This window comes from Vipera berus, assembly GCF_964194415.1.
Source record: "Vipera berus genome assembly, chromosome: 1".
NCBI classification, from domain to species: Eukaryota; Metazoa; Chordata; class Lepidosauria; order Squamata; family Viperidae; genus Vipera; species Vipera berus.
Window position 1 is genome coordinate 205401931 of NC_138202.1, and position 16855 is coordinate 205418785.

The window sequence follows — 16855 nt, forward strand, 5'->3', positions numbered from 1 at the left end:
ATTAACATTTAATTTTGAATTTTAATCATCCTTGCTTCTTTTTAGGTTTTATACACTGTTTTCATGTTTTGATATTTTATTTGTGCACTACCCAGATTCATCTGTGAGGGAGATGAGCTGTTTCAAATTTTGATAAATAAATGATTGAATAAAATAAGAAGAGTCACCACAGCTTGTAAAATATAAACACAAATTAAAAGCAATTAGAAAAAAAACACAATATGCTGTGCTCCTTACAGTAGTTTTTAACCAAGAAAGCAGGATTTTCACAGAAGGAAGGAAGGAAGGAAGGAAGGAAGGAAGGAAGGAAGGAAGGAAGGAAGGAAGGAAGGAAGGAAGGAAGGAAGGAAGGAAGGAAGGAAGGAAGGTAGGTTGGTTTCAATGTCTCAGACAATTGATAATTTTTAGGAAAACTCCATTTAGAGTATCTGAAGGTTTGAATATTGTAACTGAAATACTATATTTGGAAACCACTTGGCTCCATACTAAAGTGCCTTGCTACTGAATACCGACTTCAAGAAGTGTTCCTGAAAGAGCCTTCTGGTTGATGAATGGGCAATTACCAGGCTGGATGACAGTTTGAATTTCTTCCAAGAAAGCAAGCCTGTGTCTCTGAAAGTAAAATGATTTCAACTTAATCTCAAAGGCATCAATTACTAACGAAGCAAGCTTCATTTACATAATAGCATTCAACACAGCATATCACAACTCATCTTTTCACAGGGCTACAAACAAAGTCCCTGGACATTGCTACAAAAACAGGTTAGAAACAGATGTTTCCAAAAACACAGAAAGAACTTTTCCACAAGAATATACCTAGCACCTTGCCGCTTTGCTAATACATCTGGCAAACTAATGAACACTATTATCGTACATTAGAAAAAAAAAATTCAAGCCTCAACTTTCATGAAAAGTGCGAAGATCCATCGAAAGGTCTGTGCTTTCATTCAACTCTGCCGTTGAAAGCCATCGCTAGATCTAAATACGGGCCTTCCAACAGCCATCACATACCAGTATGCATGGAGCCATACATGCTGGAGATCTCATTTTGGAGATCATCTAAAGACAGCAGAACCCACATGCTCACTTGAAAGCAGTGTGTCTGAAAACCTGAGCTGTAGGTGGAAATAAACTCCTAAGGTCTGCTCTGCGTTTTGTTTCCTTCAGCGTACCCACTGACTCCCGGTCCTGTTCCAAAGAGCAAATCAACAGAAAGCAGTATGGGTCTCTTTAAAACAAGAAGAAATGAAAGATCATTTCTACAATCTGGCTAATTTTAGTAACACAAGGCCAACTTTCTAATGAAACTGTGATGCAGTGGCCTATGAGACAATAAAGCTTTAGCTTTAGTTTTGCATAAAGTAATCCCTTGCCAAGATCCTGATTATAATGATAAAGGAAGGAAGGGCTTTTACAGATGCCAAGGGCAATACAGTATCTGGCACAACAAAAGAAGCCTCACTGAATAGGCTACCTAGATCACAGTTATGAGCCCAGCCTGATGTCTCCAAAGCACTTAAAAGCAAAATATTGTTCGTTCTCAGTTAAAAAGATTTATTGCATCAGAAACAGGAGGCCCCACTTGGCTACTGGAACAAGTGCTTGCAGCTCCAGCCTCCTCCGTGAATTATCTAGTCCCTTTTAAAAGCCAGTCTTCATCTTCATATCTTGTGGCATAAATGTTAATTGTACTTTTGATGCCTCTTCCATTAGCATTTAAAATCTGAAATATTCAAAACAGATCTGGAGATGTTCACTAGCAGTTGTCACAGCCGTCCCTTGTCGTGACTTAGCTAGAAACTCCCTCTCCACAGCTTTCCCCTGTTGTTTGCAACGCCTACTGAGATAGGGGCTTTTCCCTTTTTCTTTTTTTTAAAAAAAGCCTTTTCAAATATGCTTTTAATTTTATTCAATGTGGACTTTAGTATCAAGAATGGCTTTAGTTTTATTTTTCTGGAAGCTTCCGAGAAAACCTGAGTAGCTTAGTAATATATCAAGCCAAACAAACGAATAAGTATCAAGAGACAGAAAAGCTCACGAAGTCTCTATATCTTGGTGGAGACCTATGCAGGGATTCTAGGCCACAGAGACGGGGAACCAGGCCTGTGTTCTGCTACCTCCACACGAATTCTGGATGAAAACATGAAGCAAGATGTGCTTGCTCTTTTTTAAAAAAAAAAAACACTATGAAGCATCTATCAGGGTTTATTCAATGGGTTTATTATTTATTCAATGTGGACTTTAGTATCAAGAATGGCTTTAGTTTTATTTTTCTGGAAGCTTCTGAGAAAACCTGAGTAGCTTAGTAATATATCAAGCCAAACAAACGAATAAGTATCAAGAGACAGAAAAGCTCACAAAGTCTCTATATCTTGGTGGAGACCTATGCAGGGATTCTAGGCCACAGAGACGGGGAACCAGGCCTGTGTTCTGCTACCTCCACACGAATTCTGGATGAAAACATGAAGCAAGATGTGCTTGCTCTTAAAAAAAAACCACTATGAAGCATCTATCAGAGTGGAAAAAACTGAACAAAGGAAGGAAAAAAACACAGCTCCCCTCTCTAACCCACCAAAAAAGAACAAACTACCATGTTTTCTAGTATAAATAGCCCAGGGCTTGAAAGAAGATAATTGAGGGGGGGGGAAAATCACATTATAGAGGCAGGTAAATCTGATTAGTAAGACCAAGAAACCCAACAAGACACTTCAGGCTACGATAAACATCAAGGCATATTAGATTATCTTTTTAAAATCAGGTCATTTGTAACTTTTTTTTTTTAAAAAAGAAGACATACAAATATCAGGAGCTATTTATTGTTTTTGCCTGGATGCAAAGCAAGGCTGCTATCAGTTTCTGCTTGAGCAGGTAATTAGTTTCCAGCACATGGTCCTGTAGGTGAGGAGCATTGTGACATAGCCTGAAATTTAATCTGTCTGCACTTTATTAAAAACTGCACAATGGTCTGGTTATTAAAAATTCTAGATCCTGAGATCAGCTAGGCTCAGGCAGAACGCTAAAGGTAATTAACTGGCCACATATGTCTTTTCAATTTATAAAAGAGGGTGGTGGGTGTTGCATACTATACAGTTGTACCTCACTAGGTTTTCTGAATGCTTATATGCTTTTTTCTTAATAAAAGCTCTCCATCCAAAACAGTTTCATTTCCGTTTGTTCAACAGTTTGGACACAGAGCAATAAGTAATATCGATGAGGAGATTATGGTTCCAAAATGAAAGAAATCCAATAAAAGAGGTCATCAGCATGGCGAGAGACTGCCCAAAGTCCATGAGAACTATTTTGTCTTTGAGTACAATTAAAGGGTCCCATTTCTCATAGGATGCATCCTTGATACTTTAAAACTCTTACATCCTGCCAAGACACAGCAGGATTAGAATCAGCAACCTGTCTGGGGCAGAGAGGAACAAAAGGGTGAATAAACAGGACCAGGGCGTTTCTGTGATTAATGTAAGGATCTCACGGGGAAACACTAACTCAGAGCTTCATTAATCAGATGTTTAATATGGCAACTCATCTCGCCACACTAACCTATGGTTACTAACAACACATAACTTTGGGAAGAGTTTGATCCTGTGACTCCAGATGAAGTGGACAGGATCATGGGGAAATTAAGTGCCGCCACGTGTTTATTGGACCCGTGTCCCTCGTGGCTGGTGTATGCGTCTCGAGAGGTTACACAAGGCTGGATCCTAGCAGTTATCAATGCCTCACTGAGTGAAGGGTACTTCCCTGCCGCCCTGAAAGAGGCGGTAGTAAGGCCCCTCCTTAAGAAACCTGCATTGGATCCAGCTATTTTAAACAACTTTCGTCCTGTCTCCAACCTTCGCTTTCTTGCGAAAGTCGTTGAGAGCGTGGTGGCACGGCAACTCCCTTTGGTCCTGGAGGAAACTGAGTATCTGGATCCGTACCAATCGGGTTTCAGGCCTGGATATAGCACGGAGACGGCATTGGTCGCGCTGGTGAATGATCTCTGGCGGGCCCGAGATAGGGGTTACTCCTCTATCCTGGTCTTATTAGATCTCTCAGCGGCTTTTGATACCATCGACCATGGTATCTTGCTGCGTCGTCTTGAGGGGTTAGGAATGGGAGGCACCGTTCTACGATGGTTCTCCTCCTACCTCTCGGGCCGTTCGCAGACGGTGTTGGCAGGAGGGCAGAGGTCAACCCCAAGGCCCCTTAGTTGTGGAGTGCCTCAGGGATCGGTGCTCTCGCCCCTCCTGTTCAACATCTATATGAAGCCGCTGGGTGAAATCATTCGTGGTTTTGGGGTGAGGTATCACCAATATGCGGATGATACCCAGTTGTTCATCTCCACCCCAAACCAACCCAGTGATGCCCTCGATGTGATGTCCCGTTGCCTGGAAGCGGTACAGATTTGGATGGGAAAGAACAGGCTCCGGCTCAACCCGGCCAAAACTGAGTGGCTTTACGTACCAACATCTCGTTTAGTTCAAGAGGTTCCATCTTTGATTATAGGAGGAGAGATATTACCTCCCGTTGATAGAGCACGCAACCTAGGCGTCCTCCTGGATTCACGACTCAGTTTTGAAGATCATATTGGAGTCGTGGCTAGGGGGGCATTTGCCCAGATTCGCCTGGTACACCAGTTGTGCCCCTTTCTAGACCGAGATGCCCTACGTACAGTCACCCACGCACTCGTTACCTCCCGTATAGATTACTGTAATGCTCTCTACATGGGGCTACCCTTGAAGACCACCCGGAGGCTTCAACTGGTGCAGAGTGCAGCTGCACGGGTAGTGATGGGAGCACCCCGATACTCCCATATTACACCCCTCCTGCGTGAGCTGCATTGGCTACCGGTTGCCCTCCGGGTGAGATTTAAGGTGCTGGTTCTTACCTTTAAAACCCTACATGGCTTAGGCCCAGGATACTTGCAGGACCATCTGCTGCCAGGAACGAATTCCCATCGCCCAGTACGCTCACATAGAGAAGGCCTCCTCAGGGTACCGTCGGCTAGACAATGTCGGCTTGCGACCCCCAGGGGAAGAGCCTTCTCTGTGGGAGCGCCAGCCCTGTGGAACCAGCTCCCCCCTGAGCTTCGGATGGCCCAAGATCTCCAGTCCTTTCGCCGCGGCCTCAAAACACTCCTTTTCCACCTGGCTGACCTAGACTGACAGGGATTTTAATTATATTTACAATTCTAACTTTATTCTTTAATTTATTTTAATTTATTTCAAATTTTATTTTTAATTTACTGTACAGAGACCTTTAAGTTTTGATGTTGTTAGCCGCCCTGAGTCCCTTGGGAGATAGGGCGGGATATAAATCCCATTAATAAATAAATAAATAAATAAATAAATAAATAAATAAATAAATAAATAAATAAATAAATAAATAACAATATTCCAGTGACACAACACAAAAGTAAAAACAATAATTTTTACTATTATATCTATAACCCACAGTAGTTATAATAATTAAAGACATTTTAATAGTACAATGCAACTGAGGCTCCTAATAAAGTATTTGAAAAAATAATCCTAGCCAGTTGTACATGTTGATCTCAACTACCATCCAGGCCAGTTAAAGAGAAGAATTATTGTTCCAGTTGTCTTCTGCTAAACAGATGCTTAGCTTTTGATTCTATTCACAAGGATTACCTTTTGTGAATGAATGATAATTGCAGGGTTGTTTTGATTTTGAAAAAAAATGGGATAGTAAACTAGGATTTTTGGTGAATTATTTTCCCTAATGTGCATAACTTTGAGCACAGCAATTTAATTTCGGAGAAGTGAGAAACCGAAGACTTTCACTCTGACTCTCCCATTAGTTTATAAAGGACTACTTAGATTTATTCAAATGTCTTTCCAAGTTGTTGTTTTTTTTTTACCAACTTCAGCACCACATTGTCTTGGCTTCCAGACCACCAGCAGGAAAAGTTAAGAGGTAGAGTAAGAATTAAACATTTCCCAGGTGCTTTGGGCAATAACTAAGAAAAACAATTTAAACTTCCTGAAGATGTTAGCATTTCTGTTCTGTTCCACCCCAATGTCCTGATTAAGGCAGAAATCTGCAGAACTGAAATTTTGAATTACAGTATCTTCTATATCTACTAAGTATTGGCCATCTGCATTTCACTCACTAGCACCAAATTTCTAGCCTTGGGATTGTGAAAACCCAGCCATTATTTTTATAACCATCAGAGTGAGTATGCAGGAGAAAATATATTTTGTATCTGGAGATCTTCATAGCTGGGGAATGCTCGAGAAATGTCTCTTGACAGCTCCTGCCCCCACAGGTCTTCTCTAGGCCTGCTGAATAGAGTTGGAAGGGACCTTGGAGGTCTTCTAATCCAACCCCATGTCCAAGGCAGGAGTCCTCAAGCTATCTCAGAAAAATGGTTGTCCAATCTTTTGTTCAAAACCTCCAGCTCCAGGAGGTAAGCTTAATAATTCTGTCGGGAAATTCATCCTTATATTCAGAATTGATCTCCCTCTGATGCGTTTCTACCCATTGCTTCTTGTCCTCCCCTTAAACGCTGTTGAGAATAAATCAATGCCCTCTTCTCTGTGGGAGTCCTACTGGAAGACAGATATGTCTCTCCTCAGACTTGTCTTTGTTAAGCAAAGTTCTTTTAACTGTTCATAGGATTTAGCCTCTAGACATCGACTTTGTTGGTCTTCTCTGCACTCTTTCTAGGACCTCAGCATTTTTTGTATTGTGGTAACCATATGGGATGCAGTATTCCAAAGGTGGCCCTCACCACTGCAGTATAAAGCAGTTCTATCACTTTCCTTGATCTTGATACTATCCCTCTGTTGATTCCTTACCTATTCTGACCTGCATTCCTTTTGTCTCCCACAGGTACCACTTCTGAAGGTTAGATTTTTTTTTCTTTTTGTGGATAGATGCAAAAAAAAGGATTAAGCAGTTCTGCTTTCTCTTTGTTGCCCATCACCTGCTTGCCATCTTCTCCCTCTAGACTAGAGGACCAAGCTTTCCAAAATCATTTTTTGTTATTTTTGACATTTTTTACAAGTCTTAGCTCTTTTTGAGCCAAGAGGTCTAATATTTAGACCAATCCCAACAACCCTACTGTGTAAATGTTACGCCAGCATGCAGACACTTTTTTTTTTGCAAAATATTTCAATAGATAGACAGCATTGAGAGATCCGGAAGGGCAGAGTTAAACCTTTGGAAGATGCAGTTATAAACTGTTTGAAGAGGGGGGAAAAACAATAAGCTTCTTATTTACATTTGCTTGGTTCATATCACATCAAAGGAACCTGTAAATGAGATGTCACGTGTGGCCTTGAGACACACGTGTACATAGACAAGTGAAATTGCTAAAGGCTAACCTAAAAGTCCATTCTGCATTTTTGTGGTAACAAATGGGATTTGTAATAAGCTTAGAGCCTTAGACTCTTCTTTTTGCTGATACAGAATAACATTCCTTTTTTTGGTATGCAGACAATATATGGCAGTGTCTCAAGAGAGGTAAGAGTAGGCCCAATCCATTTCTTTCCTGCATTGTTTTATTGATATTCTTGCCTCCACAATATAATGTTCTGAGAACTCCTAGAGGCCATTCATATGTTTCTAATTCTCCAAGATATATTTCAGGCTAAATAACAGCTTTGAAGTAATGTAGCCTTCAGATTAAGGTAGCTTCTCCGTTAGATTTTCAATATGCCGAAAAACAGGTTGCCATGAAAGTGATAGCAGTTTCAGCAGTTCCACTGACTTTGGTGCTTAAATCATACGACCACAATTGAGCCCAAAATTCCTATTGGTAAGTGAGACAGTTGTTAAGTAAGTCTTATTTATTTATCTATTTTTGGGACATTTATTTTACGACCTTTCTTGTAAGAACTGTTAAGTGAATCACTGCCATTGTTAAGTTAGTAACCCGGTTGTTAAGTGAATCTGGTTTCCCCACCGACTTTGCTTGTCAGGTCGCAAAAGGTGATCACATGACCTTGGGACACTGCAATCGTCATAAATATGAGCCAATTCCCAAGCATCTGAGTTTTTATCATGTGTCCATGGGGATGCCGCAATGGTCATAAGTGTGAAAAATGGTCATAAGTCACTTTTTTCGATGCTGTTTTAACTTTGGACGGTCACTAAATGAACTGTTGTAAGTCGAGGACTACCTGTAGGTAAAGGTTACCATACTAATAAGCCAAGGCAGATGTTGCACTGTAGGAACCAGTGGTACTATCCAAAAAATAAATCTGAAGTTTTTAGATGAGGTGAGGAGCTGGATCCAATTCTAAGAACCACACCTCCCATCATCAAGAATATCAATCCTTTTAGAATTGGTGACATTCTCATTCTTGCGTTATCTTGCTTATCCATGCTGTTCTATTTGTTCTAATTTTTAAAAAATAACAATAAAGAGGAATATAAATTGTATGCACATACTTGATACCCAGGATGGTATTTCCCCCTAGGAGAACCCAAAAAGTAATAACACTGCCTCAGGTCAAGCATATTTTAGTTCTTAGAAGTTGGTTTTTTGCATGCCTGTTTAAATTTCCTTTTTCTTTTAATTGCTCTAGAAAAGGAAGAAAGAAGCCATATATAGCAGGCTCCTGCTTTGTTTATAATTGACAGACAAAATCAAAAGGAGAATCACATCTTCAAGCCACGTTCAATTCCTTTCAGGTATATTTTCACGGCTACAATGTAGAAGTAGTTTCCCACTGCCATTTCTTGGGATGTCTTTTCAACTTACCAATCCATCTATCAACATGTCATTGCCTAACTTTAAGATGTGTGGACTTCAATTCCCAGAATTCTTCAGCCAGCAAAGCACAGCTGGCTAGGAACTCTTGGAGGAAGTCCACATGCCTTAAAATTGCCAACGTTGAGAAACACTGGCCGAGTGGCTTCCTGCCCAACCACTAACCAAATCTGACTCTGCCTCACCTTTTCAAGATCAGCTGAGGTTGGCTGGAAGCTGCCCCTAGCTCTGACATGAGTAGAGATTACTAGCATAAACATTTTAGATTTACATGGTTTAAGTAGACCCTCCTAAAAAAGGCATGAGTAATTCCCCTCCCCCCAAAAAAGCAGGATTTCCTCAGAGCACAGTTTTTGAATATTAAAAATGGAGTCAAGTTGCTGAGATAAATGATAAGTTCATTCTTTCTATCTTTTGAGAATGAAAGGACTCAAGAATAAACAGCCCCAAAGCTCTACTTGTATCTGAAGGTTACTTAGAGAGACGTTTCTTAATTGCTTTCATCCCTCCACTCCCAATGTTCAAAACGGTTCTCTCTGAACTGGTTTTCACACGTACAGGGGAAGAAAAAAACAACAGCACATGGTTCCTATGCAGCATAGCTGCCTGAGCTAGCATGTATAATTAGGTCCTAGATACACTAAACTAGGATTTTTGTTTAATGCTTTGAAAGCTTCAAGGAGTACTTGGCTAAAAATAGATAAGCCGTTACAATTTGATTCTGAATTACATTAGAAGGGATATAATCCAAACCTGAAAATAGTGGAGGTGTTTTACTGGAAAGCTTGGGCTAAACAAGGGGGTATACTTTAAATCAGTTAACTGTTAATGGCATCTTTAAAGATTTTGACAGATCATCCTCTTGAGTTAGACTTGCCTTCAATATACAGTTATATGTACAACTGCAACACGTATTACTAAACAACTGTAAACTATACAACTAAATAATATGGTCTAGATCAGAGGTCCCCAACCACCGGTCCATGGACTGGCACCAGTCTGCAGCTTGCCAGAAACCAGTCTGTACAAACAAGCAAAGCCCCATCCAGGGTTGGGGGCCGCTGGTCTAAATGTTCTAACAGTGTATATGACGTTCACAATTTTTTCCTTTTTAAGAGAGGCCAGGCTGAAAGGGGAACTAACAATTTAATGTTCTATGGTATTAAAAGTGTAATAAAAGTTAACATAACCTTATTAAAATCCGTGAAAGGAAGAACGAGAATATTCAATTTTGGAAAATCAATCATTAAAATGTATGAAATATACTTTTTATAACTTAAGAATGAAACTTAATTCATCAGAAATACTTTTCTGGGTCTAAAGGACCTGTCAAAATATTTTAAAAAGAGCTGACAACTTTCTGTGTTACTGATGTAAAAAAAAAAGAAAGGTTTTTAAACCTACGTGATTTGATCTTACTCAATCACAGCCGCAAATTCCCTTAATCTTGACCTCTAGGGTTGGAGAGATTTTTTGTTGCTTATTCCTGGGTGTGGGTTATTTGATAAGCAAATATGTTTTGTGCTAACTTATCCTAAAGATAAATTACAGCAGCTTTCTGGAAAAAGTTAAATAGAAATCAAGCAGTCTTTGCTCCAATGTTACTTGCCAGAAAGTAAACTGCAAAATCTCAGCAGATCAACTATAAAATATCTGCTTTGAGGATTCTATATTGAAAAACAGAAAAAGCTTGAAATTCAATATCAATGGATGTTCTTCCATCAGGTCAACTTAATGAAGAACCATCACTTTTTAACCATCAGATGAAACAAGAGAAGAAACTCTCCGGTTTTATAAAAAGCAAACATTTTCAGGTATATTAATTCTCTGCCTCTTTTCCTTTCTAAGGTTGTTGACATTTAGCAGAAGCCTTTTTTCGTCCACTCAGAGATGGAGGACTTATGTGGGTTTTTTTTAAAAAGGACCTTACATAAAACAGCAATTAAACATTTCATCAGCTCTCAGCCATTACCAATAAATAGATAAAAAAACATTGCAAGAAGACAAAGAAAATGTGAATAACTTTGCTTAGTAGGATCATTCATGATTAACAATAGCAACTACAGGTCGTCCTTGACCTATGACCACAATTGAGCCCAAAATTTCTGTTGTTAAGTGAGACATTTGTTAAGTGAGTTTTGCCCCATTTTACGACCTTGTCATAGTTGTTAAGTGAATCACTGCATTTGATAAGTTAGTAACCTAGCTGTTAAGTGAATCTGGCTTCCCCATTGACCTTGCTTGTCAGAAGGGTGCCAAATGGGAGCACACGATCCTGGGGCACAGCCATGGTCATTTAGTATGAACCAGCTGCCAAGTGTCTGAATTTTGACCACATGGGGATACTTCAAAGGTTGTAGCTGTGAAAAACGGTCATAAGTGCCATTGTAACTTTGAACGGCCACTAATTGAACTGCTGTAAGCTGAGGACTACCTGTATAGTTAAGAGACTCAACCATAGCCCCAATACAAGTCTCACCTTGGCTATGAATTCTTCACAAAGCCCCTCCCTCTCCCTAAGGTGCAATAAAGTGAAACTAATACTTCCCTTACAGCAGACATGTCAAACACAAGGCCCGGGGGCCGGATGCGGCCCACGAAGTGGTTTCATGCGGCCCGCGAAGCCATCCTGGAAACAGTGAGAGAATGGCCCCCACTGCCTTGGCCCTGGCCCAGAGACCCTCCTTCTGCCAGAGACCCTCAGATCTGTCCCACTCCTGCCCAGGCCCCCATAGGCACCCTTGATGCGAACGATGCAGAGCTGGCCATGCCCACCCAGGAAGGCATACGCACTTTAGCCACACCCACCCAGCAGGCCACGCCCAGCCTGGCCATACCCACCCGGCCTCCTGAGGGCAACCGCAATGCTGATACGGCCCTTAGTGAAATTGAGTATGACACCCTTGCCTTACAGGATTTGTTCAATCATTAGACAATGCAGTAATAGCTATCAAGGGCTTGAAGTATCGACCAGCTATAAAACTGTGTAGCTTGGAGTGTTAATCTATGACTGGGGGAAATATAAGCTTAACAGACATAAAAGTTACGAGAAACCTTTTCCCTGTTTGTCACAGGAGGAACATTCCTTGGCAACCTCTTTATTCTGCTGTGCCCTCATGACATCGCTGTCATTCTGTCCCCTTGATAGAGACAAGTTTCAGCTGTTTTTGACTGTTCTACTTTTAAAACAGTAAACAGGAAGCAGTGGCAGCTTAATGGTGAGGACAATCTGCCGTGCTTTGCAGTCCAGGTTAGGGTTTGGGGTTTTTTTTCTGGAGAATTTTTATTGATTTTTTAAAATACAATTCAAAAGTACTTATTCAACCAACGTGTTGTCTGAGTTTCTCATTCACCAATACAAATTGAATTTCTAATCCCTTATTCTTTTCTCCAAACAGTGATAAAATAAGTCCCAAGTTTGAAAATATTCCATTTCTTCTTTTTCTTTCAACCTCAGAGTAAGTCTGTCCATTTCTGCACAATCTAGTATTTTTTTTAATTATTTCTTCCTCTGGTGGTATTTCTTTATTTTTCCAATATTGTGCAAATATGATTCTTGCCGCTGTTATCACATGTAAAATCAAGTCTATATTTTGTTTGTCAAGCTTTTCTGGCATTATACCTAATAAAAAAAGTTCAGATTTAAAATCTACATGTTTTCCCAACATCTTTTCTAGCTAAGTATGTATTTTTGTCCAATACCTCTTTGCTTTAACACATGTCCACCATACATGGTAATAAGTGCCTGACTTGTGATTACATTTCCAACATCTGACTTATTTTTAAGCATTTTTGCTAGTCTTGCTGCTGGCAAGTGCCATGTATAAGAGGTTTGTAAGAGGTTGACATTGTCAATTTATAATTTCTTTTACACGTTTTGCCATTTCTCTCAGCCTATATAGTATCCCAAATTCTTTGCCCATGTTATCATTGTTTTACTTGTTCATTTTCCATTTTAATTCAAGAAAAAGTTATACAATTTCTTAATTAGTTTCTTATCAGAGGTTAATAATATTTGATCAAACAAGATCTGCTCTTTATAAAATCTGTACAATTTAGCATCTTTATCATATCTCACTTGCATTTGTAAATATGCCCACCATGATAGATCAATACCCTGATTTTCCATCTCGTTTAGATTTTAAATTCCCTTCAGAGTTTAGAATATTTTTATATGTCTATATTTTCTCAAGACTGACTAAATTTGGATGTACAAATGCTTCCATTGTTGAAAGCCATTCTGGAATTTTCAAGTACCGTATATCTTACATTTTATTTTTCCCCAAGTTAATAATAATGCATTTCTAATAAGTTGTATCTTCATTTTTATTTTCTTTTTAAAAAAGCTCCATTTCTTTTGTTGCTAATTCCATTTCTTTTGTTGCTAATTCTATAAATTCTTTCCCTTTTAATTTGTTCAAGATCCATCTTAAATTTTTGTATTCCTTTCCATGTCATTTTTACAGGATTATGGTCTGCCCAAGTGCCTAATTCTATCTCAATCTCCTGCATATTAGTTCTTAATTCAGGCATCATCCAAATCATATAAATTCTGGACCAAGGTTTATGGCTATTCGAGTAGAATGTATATTGTACTTTTTCTGGATTAGTTTCTCTCCAGGTATCTTGTACACCAATTTCCTCTACTGTATGAGTGAGCGCCTGTTACTCGTCCCAGCTTCTGCCAACCTAGCAGTTCGAAAGCACGTAAAAATGCAAGTAGAAAAATAGGGACCACTACGGTGGGAAGGTAACAGCGTTCCGTGCGCCTTTGGCGTCTAGTCATGCCGGCCACATGACCACGGAGACGTCTTCGGACAAGCGCTGGCTCTTCGGCTTTGAAACGGAGATGAGCACCGGCCCCTAGAGTTGGAAACGACTAGCACGCATGTGCGGGGGAACCTTTACCTTTACCTTATCATGTTATAAAAAGTCTTAGGTAATCTTTTTCTTCCTTGTTTTCCTATTTTGCTACTTTTATAATCTAATGTCCTGTCTACTATTGCATTAAAATCCCATACTAGGCAAATGTTTTGATATTCCAATTCTGCTATTTTTCTATGAAGATTTTGATAAAATTCTTCTTGTTTATTGTTTGGTCCATACATATATTACTACCAAAAGTACCTGTATTTGATGTAAAAATATTTCTACCATCACAATTCTTCTTTTTTCTTCATCTGAATAAATCATTTAGAATCTATTGTCTCTTTAATGTATACAGCTACTCCTCTTTTTTGTGTGTGTGCTGATGCATAATAAAGTTTCCCAATTTGGGGATATTCTAAGTGTTTATAGTATTGTTTTTTGATACGTGTCCCTTGCAGACAAATTATATCAATATTTAATTTCTGCATTTTTTAAAAAAAGATTCTGTTCCTTTTCAATGGGGAATTCCATTTATATTCATTGAAAAAAATCCGTTTTCCTTCTCCATTTTATTTAGTTATATTTAGGACTTCTTGATCTTGTAGTCCTCTGCTCTCTTGCCATTCCCTCACCCTCTTGATCTGGCTTCCCTTTCTCTTCTTCTGTTTGTGTAATTGTCTCCTCTGTTGTTTGTTTTCATCTCATCCAGATCTCAGCATGTTGTCGACAATCAGCTGTTCAGCGGCATGCCATAGCATGCTGCGGTTCTTCGCTTTTTTTCCTGGCTGTCTATGACTTGGGCTGCTTGTGCATTTACAGGCAGCCTTTCTTTCGTCCGTTGGAAGAGTTTCCTTGGTTCGTTTGGGCTGACCGCTGTTGGCTCCAAGCTCCCAAGGCTTTCCTTCCTCTTCGTTGCCTCTCCAGGGCAACGTTCTGACCCCTTGGGGTCTCCAGACGGAGCAAAATCGGGCTAGGAAACCAGAGCCCCAATTTTTTCCGCCCATCTCGTCATGGCACCAAAACGGAAGTCAGTTCAGTCCAGGTTGTTAACAGCACAGTCAAGCAGCACACAGAGGATGGCATAAACTTGTCTCTGGTTAGTCACTTTGGGCTGGTGCTGGATCGTTCCCTAGTGTCCTGGCCATTCTCCTCTGTCCCTATGTTTTCTTCTCTTGGATGTAGGGCACAGTAAGACACGGCTATTATCTTAAAGATAACCTGCAACTTCCCAGAGCCTCGAACTACTGAATGCAGAGTAAGGGAATTTCGTAGTCAAGGGATTATCAATTGCCTGGCAACTTACTTGGGGCACAGGGCAGCTCTGGGAGAGTGACACACAGTAGAGAAGCCTCTCCTGCTTTCCCCCTAAAACTGTACCCCATGGATTAGCTACTTCACTCCAACAGATGGCTAAATCTGTAAGTCTACCCATCTGTCAAAACTGTTGTTGCTCAACGCTGTGATGATGGATGGCTTCCTGCTAGCAGACAACATTAAGGAAGAGAGGAGGGCAGCCAAGCCAGGGCTTTTGCTTATTATGTTCCTCACACCTTAAATCCTGATAACCATCATTTGTCTATAACTCAGAATAAACAACCAGAAGCAGGAAGCAAATCAGAAGTAGTTTAGTTTTTTTTGACAGCTCAAGAATGGGCAGAGAGGAGTTTAACTAAGCCATGAAGAAAGACCCTGGAACCATGGGCCAATCAGTATCTCTCATCTTAAGCTGCTTTGCTGCATTGTTGTGGATGCAAAATAGGGGAAAAGAGAATTTGACACTTTCAATACCTTGGAGCAGACATGTCAAACACAAGGCCCGGGGGCCAGATCCGGCCCGCAAAGTGGTTTCATGTGGCCCGCGAAGCCATCCTGGAAACAGTGAGGGAACGGCCCCCACTGCCTTGGCCCTGGCCCAGAGACCCTCCTTCTGCCAGAGACCCTCAGATCTGTCCCACTCCCGCCCAGGCCCCCATAGGCACCCTTGATACAAACGATGTAGAGCTGGCCATGCCCACCCAGTAGGCCATACGCACTCTGGCCACACCCACCCAGTAGGCCACGCCCACCCAGGCCACACCCACCCGGCCCCTCAAGGGCAACCATAATGCTGACGCGGCCCTCAATGAAACTGAGTTTGACACCCCTGCCTTGGAGGAATTGAAGCAAACAAATCAACAGTATACAAAGTTTTCAACTTTTCTAGCCTTTGAGCTTTCAGTTGCATATTAAGAGCTACAGAATGACAGTGCACTTTTAACATTCAAATACTGAACAATCTCTTGACTTCTTGGTTTTTCAAACCTATTGACTGGATGGATAGATCCAAAGGTTTCCTTCTAAATATTCCAGTCTTATTTAATGTGGCAAATGCTCTCTGGAAGCTGAGTCATCCTCAGAATTAATCACAGATTTCATTTATGTATTGCCCTGTTCCATGTATATGCTGTCCTATTCTACGATGACTCCAGTCGGTTTGCCTTAATAAAAGTTTGAAGATGGAAAACAGAGATCTACAAAGATCCTGGTGATTACACATGGAGGATTGTTGAATATCAGAAAGAGAATGGGATGAAAAATGCAGACAGCAAGACAGATTAGAGACATTATAAAAACACAGGGGTTTTGAACAAGGTCTTATCAGCAACTATCCCCTGCACTGTCAAAGGACTACATCAATTGGAGGAACTGCAAGCTGAACTGTGCTATGCAAAATGACAAATACTGCCAAATGAGAGTGCCAAAACCATGAATCAGGGAATCAGTGCAGATGTTCCTGATCCTATAAAATAGCTGGCTAGGAATTCTGGGAAATGCAATCCCAACATGCAGTATCTGGATGACGCTAGTTAGATATGTTTTGTAGTCCAAGTAACTATTTTTTTTAAAAAAATGATTTTATGCCAAATAGAGCCAGTTTGGTCTAACCATCAGGCTAGAAATTGGAAGACTATGCGTTGTAGTCCTGTCTTAGCCACTATGCCAGCTGGTTGATTTTAGAAGACTACAGAATTTGATATGAGAAAACCAGTTTGGTGTAGTTTAAAGGTGCTGGCCTAGAAACCAGGAGACTGAATTCTAGCCCCACTTTAGACCCAAAGCCAGCTTGTTCAGGCAGTTTACGAGAATTGAACATGATTGAATGGGGGCGGGGGGGAATGGAAAAGACAGAGGAAAAGAGAAAAATTAATGAGAATGCTCTTCCAGGATACTACCTTACTATCTTGCCCCAATCTTCCTATAAAATGATTGCTAGAC

At 40.4% G+C, this 16855-nt stretch overlaps 1 protein-coding gene and 1 long non-coding RNA gene across 7 annotated transcripts in view; one reads left to right on the forward strand and one right to left on the reverse strand.

Moving 5' to 3' along the window:
* LOC308665003 overlaps positions 1 to 7496 on the forward strand; it is a 40687-nt gene extending 33191 nt beyond the window's left edge. Inside the window, exon 3 of the long non-coding RNA XR_014025798.1 lies at positions 7453 to 7496. This is a non-coding gene — a long non-coding RNA (uncharacterized lncRNA). The remainder of the gene's footprint in view (positions 1 to 7452) is intronic.
* The window catches only part of SHLD1 (shieldin complex subunit 1), a 57243-nt gene that overhangs the window by 9549 nt on the left and 30839 nt on the right, over positions 1 to 16855 (reverse strand). The window lies entirely within an intron of this gene.